This window comes from Phodopus roborovskii, unplaced genomic scaffold (genome assembly GCF_943737965.1).
Source record: "Phodopus roborovskii unplaced genomic scaffold, PHOROB, whole genome shotgun sequence".
NCBI classification, from domain to species: domain Eukaryota; kingdom Metazoa; phylum Chordata; class Mammalia; order Rodentia; family Cricetidae; genus Phodopus; species Phodopus roborovskii.
In genome coordinates this window covers 333,414-340,879 of record NW_026125960.1, presented here as the reverse complement: position 1 = coordinate 340,879, position 7,466 = coordinate 333,414, and the positions used below count along the sequence as shown (strand labels likewise).

General features: G+C 39.8%; 1 pseudogene; it reads right to left on the bottom strand.

Moving 5' to 3' along the window:
• Nucleotides 1–5,269: 5,269 nt before the first annotated feature.
• Nucleotides 5,270–6,104, bottom strand: LOC127218173 (pre-mRNA-splicing factor ISY1 homolog; annotated as a pseudogene).
• Between the last annotated feature and the right edge of the window lie 1,362 nt (nt 6,105–7,466).

The following is a 7,466-nucleotide window of genomic DNA, read 5'->3' as shown; positions in this document are numbered from 1 at the left end:
ATTGTTCACAAGTTTATATGCCCACATACACTGCATTCGATTCCTAAAAATAAACAAAATATCTTTACACTGATTAATTTGACACATTTAACTGTGTTCCATATATAGACTTCTCCTTACCTATGACCAGTTCAAATAAGAATTCACAGAACCTTCCAGGTGTTTTTTATTTCAGAATGTTCTCCTGGTCAGATTGGTATGCATAACTGAGTGGTAAGATATAGTGGTATGGTAGAACTTGGGTGATAGCTGGCTGCTGAGGTGTCCATGCTCTTTGGATCAGTTGGTGCACTCTTGTTTTGTGTAAGAGGCTTGCTTTCGTAAAAATACTAGTTTAACGTATCTAGTAACACAGACCTGACTGCATTTTATATCATTTCACTGTTTTTGTAAACTGGGTTTGTAGAAAGCACTATTGCCATTGTATTAAAAGAATATTGCCCCCTTAAGTTTTGGAGTTCTTAAAGTTTAAAGTGAAAATATAGAGTAGCCAGAAATCTCTAAGCATTGTAAAATGTTTTGAATTGATACTGATCTAGTTTGGGAGGAAGTAGAGGCAGGGGATATTAAAGAAACAAAAGAAATGCGTTGTATAAATATGTAGTTTTAGAGAAGATTAATGATGGTGGAGGAAAGTGTTGCTAATTTGTTTATTTCCCAGGAAGAAATGGGAAGTGTGATATGCAGTTTAATTTTTAAGGAGCTGGTCTCAATTTTAGTACTTTTTAATTATAAAAGAAATTGATGTTTCCTTAAATCTTTTCATTGGTTTGTCACAGTTATCTAAGGGTTCATATCTGACTCTCAGTGGCAACTCAATTTTATATAGTCTTTTTAGAAAGTTAATTGTTTATGTATTTCTGACAGTATGAGAGAAAGAATGTGAGGCATAGAAGAACTGTCTTTTAGAAATATCAGTGGTGTATCCTGGAATGTGAAGATGTCCCTTTAAGATTACAAATTGAATTATTTTAATATTGTACCATTGTTGGGGCTTGAGTGAATCCATGTTGTAGTGTGTGTCCGTGTATCTGTAAAGGAAAGGAAATGGCAATTGAAATGTTACTTTAAAAACTTGGAATTGGCCACTCTCTTTGTTGCACCGCTACTGTATCCTTTTTGAAAGAATTAACAGTATTTCCCTCTTGTGAAAGTTAATTCTGATAATGTTTCACATTCACCAGATTTTTGTCTGTATCATTTGCATCCCCAGATATTTAATTCAAGTAGAATTTTGCATGGCTTGGGCATTCAGAGCTAACAGAAATGAGTCGATTTTAGTTTCTAAAGCCGTGAAAGGTTGCTTTGAAACTGAATGGTTCTGAGTTATTTATAACAACCCCCATTGTCCATGTTTCTTTCCCTACTGTAAAAGAATTGAACATGTTCTTCATTAAAGCAGCAAGAAGTTAATTAAACCTTGTACATACTATGTCTCTTAGATTTCTGTGTATGCTCTGAAGGACATTACTTTGAGAGAAAAAAATGTACAAAGGCATATTAAAAGGCCATGCATGTACTGTACCTCCAAGCAGTACATTTTCAGAAAGTCAAAGATTCCTGCAAAATAAATTAATAAACAAAAAACAAGCTATACATTCTGCATCTTTTCTGTAAATTAGTTCTGATTCTAAACACATTTCTGCACTGCAGAAGTAAATGGCACCTTCCCCATATTTAGGGCATCTAGTGATATTAGGCTTGAGATGAGTATTGTTAGGTTATATTAATCCTGACTTGAAAGTTTGGCAAGAGCATGGATAAACAGATTTTGTGGAAAGTTTTGAAAATGTTAGAAACCCAAATGCTTCATTCCATTCAACATTCTTTACAAAAGAAGTAGTAATTTCCTTTTCTTTTTTCAAAATATCACTTATGACTAGTTTTTCAAAGGTAAAAGAATCAGAGCCTCTAACATTTACCTGAAGTCTCCTGAGCCTTCCCACTTTCTGTAGAGAAGTCACCACCAGTGATTATAACCTTTTCTTTAAATGGAAATTTCTGCATGTCTGATATAGAAAAATTACATTAACAGAACAGTTCTATGATGCCCCCATGTTCTTATTGGTCACCAGCCAAAATTATATATAGGCCCTCTTCATCTCTGTCATTACCCTTGGATTATTTTGAAAGGATTCTCTGTCTGTCACTTAATGTGTAAATACACTTAAGATAAGCACATTGTGCTCATGGCATCTTAATTATGGAATACACAATGTTGAATTCTCCTAATAATGTGTATTGGACATTTTAAGTAAGCTTTCCTAAATTAAAACATAAACAGAACATTTGAAATACATAGCTCTTAAATCTTTTTACTTACACATGCATCTATGTATTTATTCTTCCTTTACAGTTGTAAACCATCTATTAATGAGAATGTGTTCATAAGGATACTTTAGCCATTTAGTTAGGCTATACAACATCTTACAGGTTATGTATAGGGAGAACATGTATTAAAGAGACTAAGGCCGGGCTGGGCGTGGTTACTCATGCCTGTACTCTCAGCAACTCGGGAGGCAGCTGCAGGATCAGTGGTTGAGAGTTTGGGGCCTGCCTCCTGGGTTTCAGGCTACCCTATTTTGTGAGTGTGGTGATTGTGACACTAAAGCCAGAGAATTGACAGTTCAAGACAGCTTGGGTTATAATAGTGAGATACACACCCCCAGGGGAGTGTATGAATACTTCCACATCCCCAGGTTTATTCTGAAATAGTTATTTCAAATATTTGTTAACTGCACTGGTTGTTTTCTGTGGTGCTCATTCTTGTAGTTAACATTTGTGAGGACTATGTTACCCATATTGTAATTTGTCTTCAACTACCGGCAGGACCTTGGGATGTAGCTCAGTAGTAGGATGCACATACCTTGGGATGTAGCTCAGTAGTAGGACGCCATAATTTTGATGTCCAACACCACACCATCACTAAAAAAAAAAAATGAGATACTGACCAGCTTAATTTCCATATGGAAGACTGTGATATGGGGGAAGTATTTGTGTATGTGTTGGGGGATGTCTGTTGTTTCCCAGGGGCCCTCCCCTCCACCCCACGCCCCCAAAAAACTTCACTAGGTTACCCTGTTCATGTGGCATTGTCCAGGAATGTTTTGTAATGAGTATGTCAAAGATAGTTGATCTAGTAAGTTGGATGTGGAGAATGAAACCTACACTTAAGGAGACTGAAGTAAGCTGATCACTATGAATTTAAGACCCCCTCCAAATTGGCTCAGCAATTAAGAGGACCTGGGTTGAATTCCTAGCACCCACATACATGGCTGTTCACAACTGCCTGCAACCCCACGATTGACACCCTCTTACAGACATACATGCATGCAAAACACCAGTGTCCATAAAATAATTTTTTAAAAAGACCCCAAACCCTTGAACATGCTAAACACATGTTCCACTGCTTAGCTACATATCCAGCTTGTAAGAAAAAAACTTAAGTGTTGCATTTTTCAGGTTCTCAGACTAGTTGTATCTTTTGTCCTGTCTTTTGAACATTGGTTAGTAAACTTGGCAAATACATGCTGCAAGGCGTGTGATGAAGCCTAGCTTTGTGATTTTGGAACAGTGATACTACCTTCTATATGTTAGTGTGTATTTTTGACTTTCTGGTGCATTTCTTTCTGGTTTCTAGGCAATTTTCAGGTAATTTTCCCTTAATAAGAATTGGTATCTGAACAGTCAGTGTCTTCTGAACATGACAAGACTGCTGCACTAAAGAACTCAAAGCAACTTGGGTTGCTCACACGACCAAGCCAGTCAACATTCCAGCATGGAGAAAGGAGGGACTCACAAGTTCCTACCCTTAGCTGAGGAGTTATTGATGGTTCCTAGGGGGAGGGAAGATCGATTTTCTTTTAAGACCGTGGGCTCATTATTTGACCATCCTCTAAGGATGGCCCTACACCCATATGTAAATGGACAGCACAAATGGTACTCTGTGTGTGTGTGTGTGTGTGTGTGTGTGTGTGTGTGTGTGTGTGTGTGTGTATCGAAAGGGTGGCATGAAGTTGGGAAAGGGATGGGGAGATGGATGTGGGAGGATGGAGGAATTAGTGTGAAGAGTTAATATGATCAAAATACAGAAAAGCAGCTTGACCAACCCCCCTACCACCACCACCACCATACATGATTTTGAATATCTGTGTCAAATCTAGGAACTACTAATGTGTCTTTGTCCTCTGCTCACTCCTGACCCTGCTTCCACTCCCTGTCCTCCTATCTCCATCTCTTCTCTCTTCGTTCCCCTTTCTTCTGTCTCTTCCTCTTCCTCCCCACCCACTATTTAACTACAAATGGGTCTGAAGCCAACACAGTTTGATGGAGAGACTGTCATTTAATAAAAAAAATATGAAATTTAAAAATTAAATTTCAAGTACAGGTGTTTGAAAGACATTAGGCTTCATAAGCTTCATGACAAATCCTCCTTTTACACCAGATGTGATTCTTGACCACCTGGGTGAATTTCCCTTTTTAAAAAACTATATAAAATTGATAAATTATATTACATATTTTTTTGTATTTTAACATTTATGTGAATGATAGTCTTTATGATATGTTTATGAAACTCATTTTTCTTATCCACATTTTAATCAGGAAATTTATTCTTTTTTTCTTATTAAATTTTTTAATAAAAGCAGCTTTCTCTGAAACAAGTTATAATAGTAAAGTTGCAAATTTAGAATTCCTGACCACAAGACAGGAGAGGGAAAAGCGGTCACACAGAGGGGACCTTGGCAAAGTGAAGCAGTGCCCAGCACAAGGGGGCGTCTCTACTGCTGACAGTGGAGTCCCATCTCAGGGCAGACACACCATCTCATTTTCCAGAGAACATATGTCTCTGGGTTTGAATATGATTTGAATAAGAAGCATTCATTTTTAATACTGGTTACTAATTAATCCTTCTCTCTTCCCAAAATCATAGTAAGAGGCAGAACTTTCAGTTGATTTTACACATTGCAAAATAAAAATAAATGGATCCATATGGTAGCAAAAGGTATCTGTAAAAGGTTATGGTGGTTAGTCTTCCGCTTACTAGACAGCTTCCGCTACTTCTGACAGCTACAGGGCCTTACCATCAGGCAGCTCACACATCCAGAAAAGGAGGGAGACAAGATGAAGGATGAGAAAGGCATACCCCACCCCCCAGCACTAGCCAGCCTAGCTACAGCCTAGGGTAGCTATGAGGATGGTAGGTCCGCGGGGGGGGGGGGGGGTAAGAGGGGCAGTCGCAAGCAGAGTCCAAAAAGGGCTCTGGCTGATCCTAGTACCCCAAGAGCGGCTTGGCTTCTTCACTCTGTGCCTGCAGGGTCTCACTTGCATATGGAGCAGTTCCATTTTCTTCCTCCATACAAGCGCCTCGATCTGCTGCGATGGCACTGGAACATGAGCAATAAAATTCTGCTGACCATCTTCCCCTGCCTTCTCTTGGCTGTCTTCCTCATCAGACTCCTCGGTGACAGCATAGATGTTACCTCTTCTTCCTCTTCCTTTTCTCCCCTTGCCAGCCGAGCCTCTCTCTGCTTTCCATTTTCCCAGCAGCTCAGCCCTGAGTTTCTTTTCATAGTCTTGTTCTAAAGGCACAATGATTCCATCTTCATCCAGGTAACCATAATATTCAAAGTCAATCGCCTTTATGAGCTCAGCACGTGTCATTCTGGGAATAGGGAGGGGTTCTTTCTCGAACAGCTTTCTGACACCAGGCAAGTCTTTTGTTGCCCCAAGTACTTGTAACCACGGTTTCCTGGGACTTCTTTACCCTCATGATCCAGCATCTTAGGGACAACTTTTCCATAATCAGGACCACCTAGTTCCTTGATCCGGACTTCCCAATGGCCTTTCTCCCTTAGCAGTTTGTTAATTTCATCATTCAGGTCTCAAATTCGGATTTCCCCTAAACCAGCACTCTGAATCTGAGCAACATTTTTTGAGATCTCTCCAATGATCTGTTGTCTCCATTTCTCAGCTTTGGGCAACTCTGTACATTCAGAAGCAAGAAAGGGTCTTCGTTGCTTGACTTTTCCCTCTTTTAGCTGAGCTTGACAAAATCTTGCCAGGGCAGTCATGGCCTTTTCTGCATTTCGGACCATGGTGCTGACGAGGGCTCCTGGGCGCCACGCTGCAGCAAAGCGTGCCTTGCTGTCTGGGACCAGGCGGCCAGCGCGGGAACAGAAAACTAACAGCTGACAGGATGCTATTTTTGTAGGAAGAATAAATGGCAGGAAATTTATTCTCATGGATATACTTAGATACTCTAGGTTTTCAAACTGCCATGTAGGATTCAATTATGTGACTATCAAAATTTATATTCTCTTGTTACAATTTTCCAATTAAAAAGTACAGTAGTTTGTAAAAACAAAAAACCCAAAGTACATGGTCTGAAATTCTCAAAGAATTAATGAAAATATTCTACGAAAAAGAACTGATGATTGGATGTGGTGCCTCAGACTTGTTTGTTATCTCAGCACTAAGGAGAGGATCCTACGTTTGGAAACCGCCTTGTCTCCAGAGTGAGATACCCTGACTCAAAAAACAAAACAAAAACAAAGCACAGCTGCAAGTGGCTGGGCATGTTGGTATGCAGGCATGGTGTGGTCAACACATGTCTCTAAGATACTAGTAGTACTTATAGTAAGCTGGGCATGGAGGATAATGCTTCTAATGCCATCATTCTAGAATCTGAGGCAGAACCAAGATTTCAAGGCCAGCCTTGAAAGAACCTGTCTGTAAAAAATAAAGCCTCCCTAACATTTATAGCCATTTCTAAAAGGCATCTCCCAGTTCTGTTTTCTTTTAAATCACTAGTAGTAGAGAAGTCAGATTGTTTGAGTGTGGATGTGGTAGGAAATAAATATTTCAGGGAATTGGGGAAGAGGTGCAAACAGAATATTATCCTATGTACAATGAATCAAATGGCCATCCATAGCAAAAAGACAGATTTCAAGATCATGATTTCACTTTCTCTTCCCCAATTCCCTGTTATATCTAATAAAAACATTTTGGGGGTGGAAATAGGGAAAAGTGCCCTCAGGGGATCAGGAGTGACAGGATGCATGCAGATGGGGATATGCTGAGGATATTAGCTGCCAGTGTCATGCAAGCCCCTGCTCTGCCCTATCCTGCTCTGTGCAGCAAAAGGCAATAAAATGCCTTGAGAACTGGAAAAGAAGTGGATTGCAGCATTTGCTTTCTGGCTTGTTTGGGACCAGCACTGAAAAAAGTGAACCAATGGAGATACCAGAGGAAATGGATAAAGAGAGGATGAGCTGACATTTAAGAAACAAAATTTGGCCCGGGGTGGTATCACACCCCTTATTCCCAGCACTAGGGAGGCAGAGGCAGGTGGATGGATCTCTGCGAGTTTAAGGCCAGCCATCTCTGTAGAGTGAGTTCCAGGACAGCCAAGGCTACACGGAGAAGCCTGATCTCAACAAACAAAGAAAAATATTGTAGGACAGGGA